The sequence below is a fragment of the Pongo abelii genome, chromosome 12 (assembly GCF_028885655.2).
Source record: "Pongo abelii isolate AG06213 chromosome 12, NHGRI_mPonAbe1-v2.0_pri, whole genome shotgun sequence".
Taxonomy (NCBI): Eukaryota; Metazoa; Chordata; class Mammalia; order Primates; family Hominidae; genus Pongo; species Pongo abelii.
This window is the reverse complement of record NC_071997.2, coordinates 73,954,283-73,977,344: the sequence shown is the minus strand read 5'-3', so window position 1 is coordinate 73,977,344 and position 23,062 is coordinate 73,954,283. Positions and strand designations below refer to the sequence as shown.

General features: G+C 39.5%; 1 long non-coding RNA gene across 3 annotated transcripts in view; it reads left to right on the top strand.

Moving 5' to 3' along the window:
* The first annotated feature begins 12,935 nt into the window (after positions 1-12,935).
* LOC134759704 (uncharacterized) overlaps positions 12,936-23,062 on the top strand; it is a 515,755-nt gene continuing 505,628 nt past the window's right edge. For all 3 annotated transcript variants that reach the window (XR_010136287.1, XR_010136286.1, XR_010136285.1), the window contains exon 1: positions 12,936-13,096. This is a non-coding gene — a long non-coding RNA (uncharacterized LOC134759704). The remainder of the gene's footprint in view (positions 13,097-23,062) is intronic.

Genomic DNA, 23,062 nt, shown 5'->3' with positions numbered 1-23,062 from the left:
AGCAAGAGACATAGGACAGGAATGGTCTAAACTCACATCCCATCTAATCCAAGCAGCACGAACATTCTGCAAGGGTGCCTGCCTAAACCTGGTACTTGCAGAATTCGACGTATGACTTTGGCCACTTAGCCTGACACAGGTTCTTCATCTACAAACATATAAAATGAAAATAAACTCATTTACATAATAAACATACATCGAATACTTTCTATGTTCTAAATACTAGGATAGAGTAATAAGCTAGAACATGGTTCAACCTAGAAGTGGGGGCAGACTTTAATACATTTTCTGGTTCACTATTTAGTTGCAGGTGGGTTGAGTGCTGTTGAGCAACATACTTGAGGATGTACAGCAGGGGACTCATATACTCAAAGGCAGAGTTAGAGGTGGGTGGGGAGATAGTCCAGGTGAAAAAAAACCCAGCAATTACAAATGGGCTTTGTGAACCTCACATATAATGATTATAAGAAAGCACCTTGCAAAGTATGAAGGGCTAGATACATTCTAGTATTATTAATTTGGAATGTATAATTATGAACACCAGCACTTAGTTCAGAGTTAATTAACATCATAGATGCTAAAAATATATGTGTTGAATTGATTGCTTTTATAGACCCCTTCACAGACTGAATTTATTCCAAAAATAGAGTCATGCAATATTAAATGTAAGTTGCAAAGTCCAAGAAGCCAGGAGTCATGCTATCTTGTTTACTTCTAGTACAGGCCCTAGCATATAGAAGACACTAAATAAACACATGATTTGGGGCTAAACAAAACAATGGACTTTAATTGTTCCATTTTACAGATAAGAAAACTAAAGACCAGAGAAATTCCTTTGTTCAAGGTCAGAGGCTACAAATTAGTACAAATAAAATCTGAACCTAGGATTTTAGCTCTTAATCCATTAATAATAGTAAAATTTGTGAAAATAATATGTGATATCCATTGATTACTGACACAGGGGATAAGATCATAAATGATTTTGAGAGGAGATAATTTTCTTCTTAAGAACAAAGAAACAAAACTTTATGGTAACATATTATATATATTGCTTTTCTTTTGCAGCAGGCTGAGATTAAATTTCTACCACATAGGTCACCTTGCTACCCCTTACAGAGGTTAGGGTGGAACTCAGTAACAAAAAAGTAAGGGGCATGGGTGCCAATTACTGATGGTTAATCTTGAATGCTTTGCAATGGTCAAAAGCATGCTAATAAGAGGAATATCATTTTCTCATAGAGCTGAAAAGGTTTGGGGAGAAAATTCATTCTCTTACTGGAGAGTTTTTTTAACGTGTATAGTTGAGTGGTAACACTGCTGTAGCTAAGACTAGAAGGCCCCACGTATTAGTATCTATTGTTGTATGGCAAATTATCCTAAAACTTAGAGTCTTAAAACAACAATGAAAAATTATCTTACAGACTTTCTGTGGGTTCAAAACATTTGTTATCTCACACAATTATTGTGGGACACGAAGTTAGAATTGGTTAAGCTGGATGATTCTGGCTTGGGGTCTGTTATGAGTTTGTAGTTAAGATGTCAAATGGGGCTACAGTCATCTGAAGGTTGGATGAGAGCCGAGGAAGTCACCTCCAAGATGGTTTATTCACAGGCCTGGTGCTGGCTGTTGTCAGGAGTCCTTAGTTCCTCACCATGTATACCTCTCCATAGGGCTAAGGGTCTTCACGGCACAGTTGGCATTTTCCAAAGTAATTTCCAAGAAAGCAAGGTGGAAGGCACAATATCTTTTATGGCCTAACCCCAAATGCCATACTTCATCGTTTCTGCAGTATTAGAAGTTATTCTGTGTGGAAGAGGATGGCACAAAGGCATAAATACCAAGAGACAAAACTTACTGGGGGCCATATTGGAAACTGCCTACCAGATCAGCCAAGATCACATGCTCTTCCAGGAAAGAAAGTGGACATTGGGACCAGACTATAAAAAAGTGCCTATAGTACACCAGTTGCACCTGGTTGATAAATTGCAGTGTAATAGAATAAAACCTTCACTTGTTTACCTTTTTGTAAAGCAAGGGAGCTATTAAAATTTCTCAACTTAGGTTCAAACAAACAAACACCAAGCATAATAAGGAAGCATAAAATGTAGAAAAACATTCTTTCTTAGTATCAGGGGACATATTTCGTGTCAAGTTTGAAATAATTGGTAACAAGAAGGGGCTATATATGCTGGCAGAATTGCTCTGAAAATATCTTCATCCTGCTGATCAGTTCACAGAGAGATGCTGATAACAGTCAGAGGAGGTCACAAAGTTTCACTTGCTAGATAGAGAAAAGATGTTCCATGAAGGAGGTAGAGGAACTGAGAGATACAGGAAGTTTGTAAAAGGGCAGAAAGGTGATCTACCCTAAAGGTAGATTGCAACTCACCCAGAGATCCCTGAAGCTACTCACCACCAAACCAAGCAATAGTACAACCTGATCACACAAGGCAAGGGATTTAGACGATTTGAGACCAATTCACCATTGAGTACCTCTGTGGGAAGCTTGGTTTAATCCCAAAGATGGGCATTTCTTACTACCCTGAGGAAGTGTACATTCTCACAGTTCCTAGCCAAAAATGAAATGTGCTTCAAAGTAGGTCAGAGCTGAATAACAGCTCTCAGGAGCTTTGCAGTACACCATGCATGTAAAGGAAGAAAAACAAAGCTGCTTACAGAAGAGTCTCAGTTCTCAGATTTTAGAATGAATTCTGCAGCTGGAATGAAGTAAAGAATAATCCTTTTGCATTTACTGAATGATTGCAGTAAGAACTTTAGCCATTAATTTTACCCTTTAGCTTGATTTTTCTTCTTCATACTTCCATTTTTTAGGAATTTGGGTGTATGATAACTACTCCAGATTCTGTTATTAACAAGTAACTTACAGATTTTTGTTTCAATAAACTTTCTGAAAGTTAATCTAAACATACCCAACTAAGTGTTTCCAACTGTTTCTTATTATCTGCAGTAACAATTCTTTTTTTTTTTTTTTTTTTTTTTTGAGACGGAGTCTCGCTCAGTCGCCCAGTCTGGAGAGCAGTGGCGCGATCTCGGCTCACTGCAAGCTCCACCTCCCGGGTTCCCGCCATTCTCCTGCCTCAGCCTCCTGAGTAGCTGGGACTACAGGCGCCTGCTACTACGCCAGACTAATTTTTTTGTATTTTTAGTAGAGACGGGGTTTCACCGTGTAAGCCAGGATGGTCTCGATCTCCTGACCTCGTGATCCGCCTGCCTCGGCCTCCCAAAGTGCTGGGATTACAGGTGTCAGCCACCGTGCCTGGCCTATCTGCAGTAACAATTCTTAGCGATGGAATAATTTGGAGAATACCCACATTTGACACTAAAAACAGTTAAGGTTTTGATAGGTAGATAGATGATAGATAGATAGACAGATAACTGGGTGGGAAGATGAATGAATAGATGGGGGGGTGGATGGATGGACAGATGGATGAATGGATGGGTAAGTGGGTAGGTGGGTGAATGGATGGATGGATGAATAGATAGATAGATAGATAGATAGATAGATAGATAGATAGATAGATAGATAGTTAGATGTGTTTTCTTGAATGGCAAGCAAGGGGCTGTAGTTCGTCTTGAGCAACCAAAGGTGAATGATGCAGCTATAATTTGTGTTCATTAATGGTATCACAGTGAAATAGAGATTGAGAGCTCTTGGCCTGCATTATAAGGTGGATCTTCCCACCTACCATTTTGAACCACGTCTAATGGAGCACCTTTCACTTACTGTTCCTGCACATGTCCCCACATTTTCCCACTCCCAGGCCTTTGCTCATATTTCCCCCCAGCTTCTCTGATTAGCTTTACATGTCTAAATCCTAGCTAATTTTTAAAAGCTTACTGCCACCTTCTCATAAATGTCAAGTCCAACAGACCCTTTTCTCTGAACTCCTAAAAATATCTTTGCTTTTGCACTCCTCATTTGATTTTTGACTCGTGACACGGTGGAGGTTTAAAGTGATTAATTAATTAAACTAATATTTATTGAACATCTATTATGCACTTTGTATTGAGAATACAAAGTTGATTAATCACAGACTCTTACTGGTAAGTTCATACTTTAACAATAATGATAAATAAGTAAGTTACCGCTCAATGTAATAAATTCTATGATAGCAGTAAGGATGGAGGGCTGGAGAAGCACACAAAAAGAAGTGACTTGAAATTCACATATTTAGTTTAACAAACACATACAAGGAAACTACTACTGCCAGGAACTGTTCAAAGTGCTTTATAAACAACTGATTTTATCCATCTAACAATTCTATAAGGTACGTATTGTTATGATCCCCAGTTTACAGATGAAACTGAGGCATGCTCACACAGCTAGTGAGTGGGTGGCAGAGCTAGGATCTGACCCAGGCAGTCTCAATCCTGAATCTTTGATAAGAATTATTAGACAATGCTGGCTCAATGGCTATTGAATAATCAAAAAATTTTAAAAATAGACTTATTTTCATGAATAAACTCCATGAATGTTCATGGAATAAATGGCTTCATTCATGATGGATGTACAGGAGTTTGATAGGCAAAGACAAGAAAGAAGGGCATTCCTGCTAAATGGATGGAGATGTTTCAAGATGTATAAATATGAAAGAACAGAAAGTATCCGGAAAACTGGAAAGTTCCACTGGCAGGTACTGGGCCTGTTTGCCTCATTTCCATTCTCACTCTTTCCCTGTTTGACACTGTATCACTGGAGAGCTACTGCTACAGCAATGTTGTCCAAACATATGGATGAAGCCAGGTTTGCCAATGGGAGGCCCTGGCCAGACACTGCAGACAAGAAGGCAAGCGGTGGTCAGAATATTTTTCCCAGACTCTTGTCTGTGACAGGGCCTCTGGCAGCAGCTGTGTCTCCTGGTCAGTTCCCACCAGGTGACTGGGCCCTGGTCCACTGTCTTCCCCCTTGGATCCTCTAACCAGATGTGCTGGGTGCCCTGCAGTTGCTAACCTCTGAGCTGTTGCACCATCCTCTGCCCAGTTTCTCACCTCTTCTATTTCCTGTGTAAGCAACCCCTAGTACTAATTCATTTTACATACACACAAAAAATTTTAGATAGGCTTTTGTTTTCATGCTTAGACCCTGACTGACATATTCAGAATATTAGAGACAGAGTGTATTCACCATATGTGAGAGAAAAAGGTATGAGTTTCTCATTGATGAAGAAAATAAAAAATTGTAATGAGAGTTTATTTACTCTTTACCTTATATTTTAAAACCTTATGTTTTGCATAATGCATAATTAGTAAAGTGATATGTCCATAAATAATATATTATGTATTAAATGTAATGTATAATTTAAATCTATTTAATGTATTTATAGTTATACATTATTTATAAATTATACAAGATATCTATGTACTATATATAAACATGTTATATTTTATGCATCTAACAATTCTATTTAAATGTATTTAAATATATATTTTAAGATATTCATTCTCAAAGACTGTTTCTCCTGATGGAGCATTCATCTGAAAACTTTAGAGTCTCTAATACAAAAACACATTTAGTCAGTATCATTATAATGTCAACAAAATTCATAAGTCATCAGCATCTCCTCTTAGTGACAGGCACTGTTGTGTGAGAACTCATGATAGAAGCGTATTAAAACAGCTTCACAGAATGACTTATGTGACTTATGTGGGCACAATGACTACTAAGACTTCTACAGTTGGTTTTATTTTCTCCCAGGCATGGCTGAACTAAATTAAGCACTCTAACATTGGCCAGAAAAAGAAAGATGGGAGGAAGAAGGAAGAAGGAAAAAGAAAGGATGGAAGGAAGGAAGGAAAAATGAAGGAAGGAAGGAAAAATGAAAGAAGAAAGGAAGGAAATCTCAAATAGCATGTGGTCAGAAATGAAAATGTAAAAATGGCCCCAAAGGTCCAGCTTCCATCCTTGCAACACTGTCCCCAGAGTGAAAGACTCTTAGAAGACCAGAAATCCTTCCTTTTGGATGGTTGGTGCCTATAGAGGATATGTGGCTCCTCCTGAATGTGGTTCAGCCCCTGGATCCTCTTTTCGTATTCTGGGGATCAATAAAAGAATAGGGCCGAACCCAGGGTATCAGATAGACAGAATAGCTGCAATGCCCAGTGAAATGCACAATTTATTTTTATTTTTAGATGCAAATAATAAAAAGTGTCTGTAGATAGAAGTTTTAATATCTTTTTCTGCATTCTACTTTGGAAACTACTGTTTTATGTAATTTTCCACTTTATTTGGCATTTTTAAATACTAGTCACCTTTATTTGTGTTTTCAAATGACCTGAGGGGAAGAACAGAAGGAGGGGGGAGAGAGAAATAGCTAAAATAGCTCAACACCTGAGCTTGCTCATACTGCTGTTTCGCAAGTTCATGCTTCTGCACCAGCTAGTTCAATCTGGACAGAACCCTGGGAAATGAGCAAACCTATAGAATAATTTCTCTGTGTTGTGCTTCATGTTTCAGAGTAGCTATTTTCAACTAGTATCACAGAGTGCTGCTACTAGCAACTGTTAAATTACATAGGAATTTGACTTCACACTGTTTATTGAAGAAATGCTAGAGTATATTAAGTGAATTTTTACTGTGGTTATATATTTCTCAAATGCAACTACAATGCTAAGTGCCTTTATTAGAGTGAGCAAGTTGATACAGCATTTATAATATATAAATATTTAAAATTTATATTTTCAAATAGTCTATGAAAACAAGATAAAGTAATGGTTTATTCTGGTGTTTGGGAAAAGAAAGAGTAACTAGAAATAGAAATAAAAAGTCTTGATATAGAAAACACATATCATCTACATTGGAGATTTAAGAAGATTATAAAAATATATGTGTCATAAAATATATGCTTTGCGGGGTAATTTTAAGAAATAAGAAAATCTAATCTTATTTGAGAAAACCAGCGTTTAATTTCCTTTGGGTTCTCCCTTTTCTATCTTTGAGAATTGCAAATCTCTCAGTATTATCTGTTATACATCTTCCCTAGTGCTTAGTTCTTGGATTTATGTTCTATTCAACTACTGATTACATTAAATAACAATGTTAATTCTCAGTAGTTATTAGTTGAAATTAGCTAAATTATTTGAAATCTCCCTATCAGGATAAAAATACAATTTAAAATACCTTTGTTACTTTTTTGGCAAGGGAACACCATTATTAAAATCACCTTCTCCTAAAGATAGTATTTATTACTTCTGTGTAGAATAGAGAACATTACAAGATTCACCTTTAAAAGAGCACACAATATAAGGATATAAAGGTAGAAATCATTTTCATCTCTCCACGCACCCATAGGTTATTGCTAAGAGAAGAAATAAGATTTGTTTCACAAACAAGTATATGCATCACTGAACAGACAACAGCTCACTAGGTATATTCTGAAAAGCTTTTTAAAAGCATATGAAAGAGTGAACAGTGGATTTTTCTTTTTCATACTAGGCTGCAAGCTATAGTAAAGTGGTTTTCTAAGCATATTTCAATATACATATGCATGTATGTATGTACATATTCCAGATATTGGTTTATTTAAAGGAAAAAAAATACCAGTTTTCCAAAGCATAGATTCCAAGGGGTATAATTAAGTTTAAAATTTTAAAGACATTTTGGACTTACTTTAATATTTCAGGCTGAAAAAAAAGTGAATGAGGTGGTAGTGGTTGGGAAGATACTTATTTGGCTGCTCAAAGAGATGTGTCTGGGTTCTGGGACCCCTCAAGTACAGCAGCAGCTGTGCCTGTAGATGATCCTGCACCTATTCCAAGAAGTGCCTGGCTGGAAATAGGAAATTCATGTTTCCCGATTACCTGCGCCAAATGCAGGGAGAAGGATTGTCAAGACTCTGCAATTCTTCTCTTTGGGTTTGTCATGGATGCTGTGGGTACAGTTTTCCAAAAAACAAAGGATAATGAAACTGAGTTAGGAGAATTTGATCATTTCATAACTCTGCCTATTAAAACCTTATATTCATTCCAAAAACTATAGAATGTGTGGATTTTCCAATTGTTATTCTCCTGGGATTCGAAAAATAATCTTCTTAAGCCAAAACTTTTTCTGAGACTGAGAGAAAGAAATTTTATTTTCTAGAAACCTAATGAGAAATTGGGAACCATAATAATAGAGCTGTTTTATTCATCACTAATGGACATATTTTGGAAGTAAAAAGTATAATTTAAAGAAACCATGAAAATAATCCTACTATATGCCAGAATTTTTAGAAAAAATAGTTTTATAGAATTAAAATTGAGGGAGGAAAAATTAAATCAAAGAGTGAGAAATGAAGATAAGCTTTAATCCTAGGAAGAGTTAGAAGTTAAACATTGCAGAAGAAATATTGAAAAGCCATCCTGTCAGAAAAAGTCCCCTCATATCTGCCACATTGCTGCGATTTCACTATTAAAAAGCCCTTATTTTTTGATTTTTAACAAAAATCCTTTTGTGGCTCTCAGAGCTTTCCTCTTCCCAAATCAAAATATCTAATAGTTCTAGTGATGTTACATTGTGATTGGTGTCAAATACACACTTTGAACCCAGGTCACCTGACTGCCACCCCAGTGCTATTATCTAATAGTAATCTTGCTCAAAATGGAATTTTAACTCAATGCTAATCTGAAAAATAAAAATATTCTTGACCATTTTAATGCCCATATTTGTGTTTAGAGTTGTGCCAACTTTAATTATCTTTATTAATTATCAACTTTAATTATCTTGGACTGAAACAGATAAGAACTTAATGTATCCCAAGTGGCGGCCAAATGAGGTAGGGGAGCACTGTGCTAAGGAAGCTTTCACACAACTTTGAATAGAGAAAGTGATCAGCTCATTGTACAACAGCACAGAAGTATAGGATTGTTAGTAATGGCCAGCACCATCTTCATGAGACTAGAGGCAGCTAAGTGTTGACAAAATAATATCACATTAGACAGGTGCAGTGGCTCATGCCTGTAATACCAGCACTTTGGGAGGCTGAGGCGGGTGGATCACCTAAGGTCAGGAGTTCAAGACCAGCCAGGTAAACATGGCGAAACCCTGTCTCTACTAAAAATACAAAAATTAGCTGGGCGTGGTGGCACGTGCCTGTAATCCCAACTACTCAGGAGGCTGAGGGAGGAGAATCGCTTGAACCTGGGAGGCAAAGGTTGCAGTGAGCAGGGATCATGCGACTGCACTCCAGACCCTCAGTGACAAAGCGCGACTCCATCCCCCCCCCAAAATAATAATATCACATTAAATTAATGTAGGTTATTTAGCTCTTGGCTTTATATATTTGATTAACTTTAATTTGTAAATGTGTGAATATTGTTTCACGGTTGTATAAAACTTTTGAGTATATGGGGTTCTGAGAGAATTCTTTTAAAAACAAAATATTATTCGAGTTCTGAAGTTTAGCAAACTGTGTCCTTTACTAGATGAGACATTGGACTCTCTTGTCTCCCTCCCAATTGTAATGGGGATAATTGATGTGTGTGTGTGTGTATGTATCGGCTGCAAATACAGAGCCAAATTAAATGTTATAGGACCCAGGTCCTTTGGTGCCTAATTCAAATCCAAGGGCTTTTGAGCACAGGGAGATGACTTCTAGGTAACCAGGTAACCACTTTCATATATTGAGTTTGTGTCTGAACCCAAAATTTCCATGTTACTCATTTATTCTCATTCTTGGTCTCACTTGAACAATTTCCTGAAGAAAATGTGTATTTTAAAATATGCCTAATTTCTAGAAGTCCCAATAATTGGGAAAGAACTGTTCATTCATTCTGCGTTGTTACTCGGGGACAGAGCTGGGACTTGAAGGCAGGAGAACTGAACTCCAGAGTCTGTGTCTGTTGACCTCTTTGCTTTAGAGACTCAAAGATTTTTCATTCTAAAGTGATGACATAAACACAGTCCCCAGAATGCCTATTACATCATTGAAGTAATGGTGTCATTGAGCTCTAAGAAGTGACAAAGGGAAGTTCTAGTTCTGGGAAGCTCTATTAGGCAGTTTTCTAGAATTTCTCTTCCTCCATCCTTATGTCTTTTTGCTAAATTCTTACCTCCAGCAGTCATCTGACCACGTCGCTAATCTTTTAACTGGAGAAAGCTGTATCAGTGACCTACTGTTGTATAACAGACCGTCCCCAATTTAGTGTTTGAAACAATGATTTATTGTCATGTTCCCATGAATTCACTATTCTGTTCCATGTAGTGTTGGCTGGGATCACTCATGCATCTGCATTCAGCTGGTGGCTGGGCTACGGTACATTGATTCTTTTCCTCTAGATGGTCTCTGCCTCTCTAGCAGGGTTCTTTAAAGCACAGCAGCTAGATTCCAAAAGGGAGCATTCCAAAAGGACTAACCCCAGAGTGCAAGTGCTTACAGAACTTCTGGTACCCACAGCAATTTACATGGGCAAACCCATGGTCCATGTGGAATGGGACTAAAAGAGAGTATTCATGCAAAACAGTGTGATTGATTGGGAGCCATCAATGTGTCAGCCTACAAATGAAATGTAGCTATGTACGAATTTCCATTTTTTAATGTATTTTCAAGGAGTGTCGGTATGTGATTACATTTTGTATGTATGTGATTACACATGTGCAAATCTATGAATATAATGTGATCTTGCCTGTTAGAGAGACATATGAGAATCTGGAATAGGCTCAAGAGAAGTTCTACTTGCCCCTCACCCTCTAATTTCCAAACAAATTTCAGTTCATGGCAAGTGACACATGAAATAAACCTGACGATGGACAGGGGAATGGTGCAAACACGCAACATTCAATGTATTAGAAAAAGTTAACGTTATCCTGCACATGTACTCCTGGACTTAAAAGCTGAACAAAGAAAAAGAAAAAATGTGAATATGGACAGTAATTCTAAACAAACAGGGCAGGTATTTAAAGAAATTAATTTTTAAAAGTGAAATTATAGCTTCTTAAACCTAAATTTTGTGCAGAAAAATAAAATCCTTCCATGTATTGGCATATCAGTCCCCCCTATTCAAGGGCCTTGATCATCAGTTGTGAAGCTCATTAGTTTCATATCTGATGCCAAGAGAAGTAATAAGGTCCAATCACTGGGAGAAGGTACATATCAAGGTGGGTTTTGCAAGGTGAGACATAGGCTAGAATTTGGGGAAACATGTAAAATTTGGCATGATATAAAAAAAGAGGCCGGACGCAGTGGCTCACACCTGTAATCCCAGCACTTTGGGAGGCCAAGGTGGGCGGATCACCTGTGGTGGGGAGTTGGAGACCAGCCTGACCAGCATGGAGAAACCCCGTCTCTACTAAAAATACAAAATTAGTTGGGCGTAGTGGCAAATGCCTGTAATCCCAGCTACTTGGGAGGCTGAGGCAGGAGAATCGCTTGAACCCGGGAGGCGGAGGTTGCGGTGAGCCGAGATCACGCCATTGCACTCCAGCCTGGGCAACAAGAGCGAAAATCTGTTTCAAAAAAAAACAAAACACATCAAAAGTGTGGAAAATAATATGATAATAACTTCTGTTAAACTTGCATGAGGGAATAGACTAGACCTAAGTGTAAATAGGTGATTTGATTGGGGTCATTTTGATTGCTTGGCAATACAATTCCTTTCTTTTATATTTAATCAGAATGTTTGTACACCTATTTATTAACTGACCCAGTGGGTAAGACGACCACAGTGACTGGGCTTAGTGTAAATACTCATTAGTTCAGTTCTCGATTGGATCAGAAGACCCTTTTACCCATACGATCAATACATTATGTGATGCATAAACGGTTCGTCCAAACTTCTAAGGGTGACATTACTCTATTCAATAGTGCTCTCCCCACAGAGAAGTAAGCATAGCTAAGGAAATAACTTCTTTTAATGAGATTAATCCCGATGATAACTTAAAAGGCAGTTTTACTGCAAGATGTAGATGACTTTCAAACCTCCTTATTAATGAAAATATTGAATCATTTCTGGTGTCATCAACATGGTGGTTATAAATAGAAGTGAGACTGGGGGAGTAGTTTTATAAATAAATGAAGCCATAACCCTAGAATTTTCTGCCACGGATTACCCTGAAACTCTTCATAAATTCACCTAGAACAGGATTTAAATGATGCCTGCATTAACTATAGTCAAAACTGGTGATCAAATGCACTTCTACCCACAGAAACCCAGATGAAGGAATGCTGAGCCCTTCTTTCCACCAGGACCTAAATATTTCCTGGAAGTTTGAAACTCAAGGCTCAGATTCTACTCCTTCCCGAATATTTCTGCAACAATTTTATTGGGACCAATAATTTATGCAAATGTGAGGCTGAACAGTTGGGCTTCTCTGGGAGCTTTCCACTGTCTTGGTGCTAGTTTGGATCGTGTGTGTGCGTAGGCGCGCACGCGCGCGTGGAAAAACCGGGTATTTCCCTAAAGGAGTTTAGTTAACACCAAGAGGTCACTCCCTTGAGGAGCCGGCTGCAGGGTGGTGATTCGCCCCCGGGATGGTGGCGGCGATTCCGTGCGCCTTCCTGCAGTTGGACATCAGTTATATTTCAGGCTTTCAAAGTAAACGACGAACTCAGCACTTTGGCAGAGTCCAAAATCCGCCAGCGAACTTGGGTGCTAGAGAGTTCGGCGGGAAGAAAAGGTGACTCAGAGATGCACCGCATTTTTCTGGCACTTTCCACCGAGGATACTCTAATAAACGGGGGAGGGGGAAAGAGGGAGGGAAGGAGAGGAACACCCTCCTCCTCTTCCAGAAACTGCACCTCAGCCTGAGATTTGGATATTATTTTACCTGTATTTATAAAAACCACCACCGCACTCCCTGCACCAACTACCCAACTGCCTCGACTTACATTAAAAGCAGCTACTAAGACTAAAGAGAGGGAAAGACTAAGGGCGGGGTAGGGGGGAGAGGCAAATAAATAAATAAAAGAGCGCGCGAGGGGGGAAGGGGAGAGAAGGGAGAGGGAGCGCCTGGGACTCGAGACGGCGGCAGGTTCAATTAGCTAAACAAAGAAATCATGGCGGATTGTTTACATTTGGCAGCGCCCGGGCTGCGCCGACCGCCGGCCCCGAGCCGCCGCGGGCCCCGAGGAGTCGGCCGAGCTGCTCCCGCGCCCTGGCCGGGTAAGTGACGCCGGCCGCGGGCCCGGGGCGCGGCCGCCGCGCGTGCCACCCCCGCTGCCGCCCCGCCCCCGGCGGCCCCGGAGCACCCCCACCATCCCCTGCCCCCTCCCCCACCGGATCGCCCCAGCCCCCTCCTCTTGCCCCCGGCGCAGCTGGGCCCCGCTTGGATTTCGGTGACGCTGTGGCTCTGTTCGTTTGCTGCTGCTGTTGCTGCTGCTGCTGCTGCTGCTGCTGCAGCCAGGGGGAAGGGGTGGGGAGAGTTGGGGTGGGGGCGGCAGAGCACTGTGGAGAGCAGTGCCCCTCCACTCGTTTGTTGCCTCTTGGGGTCAGGACCTCCCGGCTGGGCCAGCCCAGCGGACGGCCCCGGTGCGCGCTCGCCTTGCGCCACCGCCTCCGGGACCCAGGCGGAGCGCGCCACTCAGCCCAGGAGGGGGGGCCGGGCAGTGACCCCGCGCGAAGTGCCAGTGCGGAGGGCGGGGGTGGTTACCGAAAGATGTAATCCTAGGAGGGGCCGCCGCCTTCGCTGTCCCCTAACTGTACCCCCTCTTTATCCTACCCTCCATTTCCCGACCCTTTTCTCCCTCTCTTCTCCCAGTTCTTTTCTACTCCCCTCATTGCTTTTCTCAGACCGGCCTTAAGGTTGAGAACCTGCTCAAGAGGTCGCCTTCCAAAGGCTGACCTTGCCAAAGCCACCCACGTCTGTGAGAGCTTTTCCAAAGATTGACTCTTTCCTCGTCTTTGTGGCCCGAGGGTTCACTTTTTTCCGTAGGGTGGAACTGTCTTTCTCCTACAGAGGCTTTTTAGACGAGTGTCTTTGTGCTGCGGTTGGCACAGCAGTACTAGGAGGTTAGGTAATGACAGGGGAGGAAAACAAAGGCAACAAATAGGGGCAAAAAGAGAGGGCAATGTCACCAACAACAGAGGGGGCTCTCTGTGTTCCCAGAAAAGATGGTTTCCTTTGCGGAATCCTTCCAGCATCATCGGCATGCAACTGACATATTTCCTTTGTACAGAGAAAAACAAATTCTTAGGTCCTTCAAGTTAACCTCTATTTTCCTTTCAATAAAACTTAAAAAAAAAATTTAGTGCATTCAGTAGTTTGCTTTTTCTCTTTCTCTTGCTTCCTTTTTCCAGAACCTTAGTTAATATCTGTGTCCTATTTGGGAGAAAATCACAGCCAGGACTAGCTGTGGAACAGAGCAGGACTGGAGTTGGTGACATTTAAGCAGCCTTGACTGGGGGCCAGGGCAACAGAACCAGGCCCAGTTGCTTCTCTTGCATACATCTTTTTGAGGCTCTGACATCACACTGCTGCTGGGTTGCTAATGCACCATTGTAAATCGTACAGTGAAATTGCTTTATTACCTGAGAAAGAAAATGCTGACATTAAAAACAATCTTTTTTGCATTATCACAGCAACCATATCTTCTATACAAAAAAGGATTCAAGTGAATTCTTGATTCATAATTTTTATTATACCCTGTGGAAGGCCCGTCTGGAATAAGATATGCACGTACTGTTTCTCTTCTTCCCTTTGAAGGTGGCAAACACTAGGTGATTGGTTCTCATTTGTTAGATTACACCAAATTATGTCTATTTTTTGCTTAATCACCAAAGCAACTTTCTGTCCAACTCACTACATGTTTAGTAAAGCAAAACTTATTTCACAATTACTATTTGGCAGGTATAGCCCATCACCTTACCATCCCACTACTCAGTTCTTTTTAACCCATTGACATTTTAAAAAGTAAGGTTTATCTTCCGAGAGCAGAATAGAAATGGGAGTGGGTAGCGAGCCTTAGCTAACTCAAGAACTCAGGACTTACTGGAGTCAGAAGCTTTCAGTGAAGATTGCACATGTGTATTTTCACAGTTGTGTGGACATGAGAAACACAAAGCTGGTGGTTTCATAAAGAGCTTCTACCCAGACACTTAACTCACCAGTTAGCTTGAGATCCCATTACTCAGTAACCCCAAGCACATTCTCATAAATGGATTTTGTGTTGACTCCCTGTCCGTATCAGTTCAGAGATCATAATCATGGAAGAAAGTGAACTGGCTTCCACAATGACTTTAAAAGAAGTAGAAAGATCAGCCTATGGATTATAGATCTTGCTGACCCATTAAGGGTCAGTAAATTAGCAGACTGCACTTGAGTTGACACTTCTGATCCCAACTTAATGTGTTGATTAACTCATGTCTGCTATCTTCATTATGGGCTATTAGCACATTGTTAAGCCTGATCTTAGAGTAAGAAATTGTTTTTATGTTTACTTTTTGGTTCCCAAGGTTAATCAATATTCATCATGGCCTTACTATTTTTCTTTAAACTGAGGAGGTTAAATAAGTCCTTCTATAGAGAAAAGAAAATTTAATACTATATATATGAATTTGGGATGCAAAATATGGGGTGGAAGAATTTTGCAATATACACAAATATATCGTTAGAAACACCATCTCCAAATGTGAAAATACTTATAATATATATACATATTAAGGAATTTTAATCTACATCTTTCTCATTGGTAGCTAGCATCCTTTCTTACTCTTGTGTGTGCATTTGAATGACAGACAAATTTAATGTATGATATTTAAACCTCCAATGCTGGTTTCTGGAAATTGCTGTGTAGAAATAGTCAATGCCTAAGTCTAGACCTTGTCTACTAGTAAGTGTAAATTGTAGGCTCCAGTGAGGCAGATATTTGTGATCAGTTTAAGCTAGAAATCAATCTCTAGACTGCATTATTACATCCATGCAGTATTTCTTCTTTCCTGGTTTTCCTGAAGTTTCAAGGTAGTTGCAGTCCTGGTAGTCTGGGTATCATCAGTAAGTACTCTGTAGTCTCACCATTTGGTAATCAGTATGTCAATAATGCTGGGAAAACTGCTTAAGAAGCTTGCAAGATTTATACTCCCAACCATGTAATAGATTAAGAGTTGCATAGGTCGTTCCACATGGAACTTCATTCCAAACTCAATCTGTTCTTGTGTCAGCTAGGCCCCAAGGTAACAATTTCTGGTAGGGGTTTTTGGATCTATTACTTGACAAACATTTATTGAAACTCAAGCAAAAACAAAAATGTAATAAAACCCATTAGTCTACAGAAAAATATAAGGAGAATTGGGATATTTTTCTGCTTCTGAAATCAAGATGAAGAAGGGTGTTGAGGAAGCCTGATAGTATGAATAACAAAGGAATGGTCCCCCAAATCATGAGAGGCCACTGAATTTGTCAAAGAGGAGATCATTGATAACCTTATGATGGGCATTGACTGAGGGTGTAGATCGGAGGGCAAGATTGTGGGAGGGTAAAGAAGAAGAAGATGGTGAGAAAGCTATGATAGATAATATTAAACTTGAATATCTCAGGATGATGTTCTTGAAAGGTACTGTAGTTGGCAAATCCTCAGTTCACAAGGCCAGTCTCAGAGAAAAATAGTATCTTAGTAGAAACTAAATTTTAAAAGTGTTAAGTACATTAAAAACTCTATAGCAAATAAAAGCTGAGGAAGGCACCTGCCTTCAAAATTAGCCATATTGTCGACATTAAAAGCCTGTACCAACAGGTAATCCAGCCTGTACCAACAGGTAATCCTCTTGAATCATCTTCTTTAGTCGTTCAGGGACACATGGCTGCAGAATTGTGATCTGCTGAGTACAAGTCTCCAAGCTCTAGGGTACACAGATTATTTTTGGTTTTAAAGTGTTTGAGCCCATTATTACTTGAAATTCAATGTCCTTTGCACTTGCTTCCTCCCTTATTTCATTTCCTTAAGCCCTACCAAACTGCTTTTGTAACCATGTAGCCTTTCTGCAAATTATCTTGGTATTTAGGGGAAGTTTTTTTCCTTTTAAGGGTGGTGGTGCATCTGGTGTCGTATCTTTAGAGTTAGAGGATGTGCTGTCAGCAGACCCCTTTCTGAAACACCTGACTACACAGCCCACCAGAGAGACAGCAATGTTTATTGTCTGTCCTGCCCTTTCAGGGACTGAACTGAAGCTGTAATACATAAAAACATTGTAGGTTTTAAACTTATAATGTGTAAATATAAAGTGAGTTATTTAAAATTTGTCTGGCAAGAGTTTACGTATAGGTATATGTAAAAGAGGGAGACGTAAAAGCAAAACATTTGGCTTTTATTTGAATGCAATCTGTAGATTTTTTTTTTTTAATAAGAATTTGGCTTAATTAAGGTGGCTTTGTGGTATGCTGTGTGCTTGGAGCAGGAATGGGAGACCAGCAAGGGCTATGAATCACAGGCTGTGAAAAACAAAGTGGGGCAGCAAAACATTCCCATTGAACCCAAATCTTCACTCCTGCCTATCTCAGGCTAAACAGCAATATCAGCAACCATGGCCACAGAGGTAGTCCAACTCAAATCAGTAGAATCTGCATCAAGGAAAACGGAGTAGACAGTATTTCAAAAGAGCAGCAGCTCTTGTCATCACTAGGTTTTCAGATACATAAATCAGAGAGCTCTGTGCCAGTTAGTACCAGAGCTAGTGGAAGCAGAATCTTGTTGGAGGAAGAGGCTCGCTGAAGTTCACTGAGAAGCCAAAGTCCCAGTCTTGCTTGCGCCTGTGTTCCATTACCACCAGAATACAAGCTAGGAACCAGGTAGAAGATGTGTCAGAGAGCTAGGTAGACTTCATGTGGAGATTAGGTGAGGTGTGGGTATTTGGGCTTTGCTCTCACTCCAGAACGCTTTGTTTAGGGGCAGCAGACCCAACCCCTCTTGCCAAATCCATTTCTACCAATGGGTTAGAGTGTTTATTGTTCTATTATGTCCCTGCTGTGCATGTTTTATGGAAAGAGGTGAAGACTGAGTATGGCTGTAAAGATTGGATGAACGGGGTAGAAAACGATGGGGACTGATAAAATGGAGTAACCCAATGAGACTGCAGAATTAACTATAATTAAATTAAATTATATTATTTTATATTTAATATAATATAATTATAATATAATATTCCAGAAGTACAGTATCTGAAAACAACCACCATATGCTCAGATAAAATCATGGGTTCGAGATTATATATTTTCAACAATGCACTGAAAGTTAACTTTAACTTGCTCTTAATTATGTCAGAATTCCTATATCAAGCCCTTGTGTGTGTCACAACTCAATGAAATTTTAACATTCGAGAATATACTCATACAACACATTTGACACATAACCATCCCTTCCAAATGAAAGATTCTAAATATAGTCCAGGTGAAACTGAGCACTGGAAAGAAACAGTGAGTTTGACAATGGCATTCTATTATTAATTGCCATAGTTTCCACTGTAACAACACATTTCTTTAATTATATCTTTCTGAGGACATCACGTAAGATTTAACAGAATTGATTAAATGACAATAACTTTCTGGCTAAAACAAAACAACAAATATCAAACATCTTTACCACCTCGTAACTAAAAAATGAAAGAATGATATTCCATATATATAAGTGGCTCTATGAATCTCTAAGAATATCACTCAATCAAGAACACAGACAGAACTCAACATATTAAACATTCAGACCAACATCTGAAAAATCAATGTTAATTTCACCTTTTATGTGTATTAGTTTTCTATTGCTGTTATAAAAAATTACAACAAACTTTGTGTCAGATTTATTATCTGACAATTCTGTAGGTCAGAACTCTGATACACATCTTGACTAAAATCACGGTGTCCCCAGGGCCATAGTTTTTTCTGAAGGCTCCTGAGGAAAATCCATTTTCTTATCTTTTCCAGCTTCTAGAGGCCACCCACATTCCTTGGCTCACAGCCCCCTTCCTTCATCTTCAAAGTCAGCAATGTTGGATGTTTCTGACCATTCTTCCATAGTCACATTTCCCTCTAACTACAGTTGAGAAAGGTTTCCTGCTTTTAAGCAACCATGTGATTTGATTAGGCACATCCGGATAGTCCAGGATAGTCTCCCTCTCTCATAGTCTTTAACCTTAATCACATTTGCAGAGTCCATTTTGCCATAGAAAGTTTCATATTCACAGGTTCCAAGGATTAGTATGTGAATACTTTTGTTGCCCTATTATTCTGCCTAAACTTTAATTCTGCTTTCTTCTTAACCATGTTAGAATTTAACTCTGCTTTCTTCTTAACTATGGCCTGTGTTAGGCCACTCTAGAAGCAGTGGCCAAGGCAAGGATCCCAGTGCCTTTGAAGTTTAAAAATACAAGTTTCTTTGGGAGTGACACCAAAAAATGCTGATAAGGGAGTAGAGAGAAAAGACAGGAAATTAAAGAAATACAAGATAAGGTGCATTAACAAGCAAGTTACCACTGGGATATTCTGAGAGTTAGTGTAGGACTAAGAGTTATTCTAATGGAGGAGTGAGGAGTTTGTGGCATTTGTCCTCCAAATCTCTGTCTTTATTGGTTTGAGCTGCTTCTAAGGGTATTATCTCTCTGGCATTGCTGGCTTGCCCTGCATGTGGGCCAAGCATATTCCCACAGCCAGGCTGAATACCTCAAGCAAAGATTATAGGTGTTCACAGCAAGCAGCTTTCAGTGTGAAGAAATGAGTGCTTGGAGTTTATGTGTGGGGCACCCATGGCTCTGCTACCCCACCCCCCAGATTTAGTTATTCACTAAGTCTTATGTTTTGTTATTCCTACATTAATTTCTTTGCACTTCCCTCTTTCTAGTACTGCAATTGAGATCAGCCTTTCTGCATCAGTCTACTAATCTGTTCTATTCCACCCTAATTTGTGCTATATATGGCTCAAAATTTGCCTTCCTGAAAAATATGGCTTTTAGAGTATTACTTAGACAAGCAAGCAAAGTCTCCACTGATTTCTCATTAGCTGTAGGAAAATATAAAAAGAGAAGTCTTCAGCCTAGCGAGCCCTCAGGTAATTCCATTCTAGCCACATGATACCTTATCTTTGTCAACTCTTATGCTTATACTGTCCTATGTATATCAACTTTACCTTGTCCCTGGAGACCGGAAGTATTAATCCAATTTGCCTAACTATGCTTTTGTTTTGTTCATAGTCCTTAAGTCTTCAGATCTAAGCCTGGCTGATATGGAACTTTTCACCTGGCCCAGGTGAGACATTCTTGTCTCATTACTCATTACTTGTCTTATCACTATTTTTGAGCCCATCTTATGATTTCCTTTCCTCTTGCTCTTGATCATAGAGTTTCTTTTTCTAGGCTAATGATCTAATACCTGCCATCCCTTGAAGGTTCAGATGAAACCTTTCCCTTCTTTATTTAGCCTTCCATTAGCCCCTCACAGCTGGAAGTGAGGTATCTCTCTTCTCTGAAAGCTTTAAAACTACTATTTTAGCTTTTATTATTTTGTGTTCATAATTTTAGCTATCTTTTCATAGAATGTAAGTTTAATCACCTCAGATAGGTTCTAAGGTCTTTGAAGATAACAGAATATCATACTCTCTTACCTCTCAAATCCTAGAATATTTTGATTGTAGTATGTACTCTTTAGCTATTTGTTGATATATTTGTCAGACACAAGTAATCTGTTTTGGAAAAGTGTGCACAGTATATTTCAAAGTGAAAACTAATAAAGAAAAAATAATTAGTATTTCAGTGATGTGCTACTGTTGCACTACAAAGCAATTCATTACTTGAGTTAAATGATAAAATAATCTAATTCTCTTTTTTCTTACTTCAGCAAAGCAATTTTTTTAAAGTTAAAGAAACCAACACATTTAAAACTAAGATATCTTAAAAGTATGAACAAGTTTGGATGTTTCTCCTCTATTCTTAACCTAGACCTAAGAGATGTGGTGAGGATGGCAAAGTCCTGTTCCATTTTGAAAACTGCTGAAACACCCTTAAAAAGCGTTTGTACTTTTTTATTTAAAATTTTCAAATTTCCAAAACTAATTTAAAAAGAATCTAGGATATGACTTTACTTGCAAAGCATATATATCCAGTGGCTTCTTGGATGCTGGTGTTTCCATTCTTCATTGGGGGAAAAAATAAATGCTCCATTTTCATTTTGATCTCTTTTGTCAAGTGGGAGGCCTGCAAAAGGTTGGGAAGCATGGCTAATTATTTGTTATGGTATCAGCATAGCTTTTCTTTTGTGCATAATTTTACACCTCAGAGCCTGCGCTTTGGGGTGCTTTTTCAGTGTTGGAAATAATACTTCACACTGCCTTTAATCAGGCTCTTTGGACCAACAGGTATTGTAGTACTGCCTGCAGAATAGGACAAAGTTACCTGCCAAGGGGAGCATCCTTTGTTATCTCCGACCTCATTAATACCAATCAATTGAATTAACAATCAACACATACTGCTTGGATTACTCAACCCTGGGAGTTTAAAAATACTCATGCCTGAGCCCCACCTGCAGACATTCCAAGGTCTGGTCTGTGTTCTGGGCATCTGAATTTTGAAATTAGCCCTAGGTGATTCTAAAGAGCAGCCAAAACTAAAAACCACAGGTCTCATCCCTACTGTCCCCTGAAGCCTGATAGAATATGGATATCATGGATTATAGAGCTTATAGATAATGTAGAAATCATCTACTCTCCTCTCTGATCTGAAACAATTTATGAGCTGAGCAAGCAGATCTGGCAATATTAAGAGAAGTGACTCATACAACAGGAGCCACGGCTAAACTTCAGGTCTCCTAACTTATGGGCCATAGTCCTTCCCTACTTAAAGTATGGTCATGGGACCAGCAGTGTCACTTGGGAACTTATTAGAAATGCAGAATTTTAAGCCCTGCCGCTGATCCCCTAAATCAGAATCTGTTTTCAACGACTTCCCCAGGAGACTCGAATTCACATACTTTTGAGAAGTGTTCATCTTTACCATTGCTTAACTGTTGTCTCTTATAGGTTAGAATCTCATTTATCTCTGTATCCTTAGCATCTAGCACAGTGTCTGGGACATGTGCATTTTAAATGCGTTTGTGCTACAAAAGATGTTAGACATGTACTTTAAAACATTTATTCTTTGAATAGATGAACTTTATTATACTTTCCATATACTGTTCCATGTTTCATCTTTATGAGCCTTTCTTGTGTACTTTAAGTATACTTATTTTGTACTAGGCATTGTAAGTACAAAGGTAAATGAGATATTTTCTAGGAGGTCACTATCTAGTTGGAGAAGAGAGATCATAAACAGATATAATACATGGAGTTAGAACCACAATGGAAACAGTGTGGCACAAGAGCCCACAATGTTTGCCATGGGAATGTGAAGAAAGAACATTGGGTTTGGGTCTTTGGGTTGTCTTGGGGTTTGAAGGGCAAAGCTGACTTCAGGTAGCTATTAGGAGCCAGCCAGATGATGGAGATGAGGGATGCAGGCAGCACTGCTCAAAAGGTGGTTTAAGAAGAGACAGCAGCCTAGGCAAAGACTCAGAGATACCTTGTGCATCAAAATAGAAGGAAAACTACACTTAAGAGTGGCTACTCTTGAGAATCCAGTAGAAGGATGGCTGGAGATGGGGTGTAGGGAAGAGAAGAGGGTTCCTGTGTTTCTTATCTACCTGGATTTAGATGTAAAGGAAAATATTTAGAAAACCGAGGAACAGCCCAAAATTGTACAACTTGGAAATATCAATATTAATTGCATGTGAACTGAGAAATGCCTTACAGTCCAGATTTCTTTTTTTTTTTTTTTTTTTTTGAGATGGGGTCTTACTCTGTCACCCAGGCTGGAGTGCAGTGGCGTGATCTTGGCTCACCGCAACCTCCGCCTCCTGGATTCAAGCAATTCTCCTGCCTCAGCCTCCTGAGTAGCTGGGATTACAGGCATGTGACACCAAGCCCGGCTAATTTTGTATTTTTTTTAGTAGAGACGAGGTTTCTCCGTGTTGTTCAGGCTGGTCTCGAACTCCTAATCTCAGGTGATCTGCCCGCCTCAGCCTCCCAAAGTGCTGGGATTACAGGCGTGAGCCATCGCGCCCGGCCTACAATGACAGGATTTGGAGATCTTGTCATTGTGCTTTCCTGGTCTAAATCCTCAGAA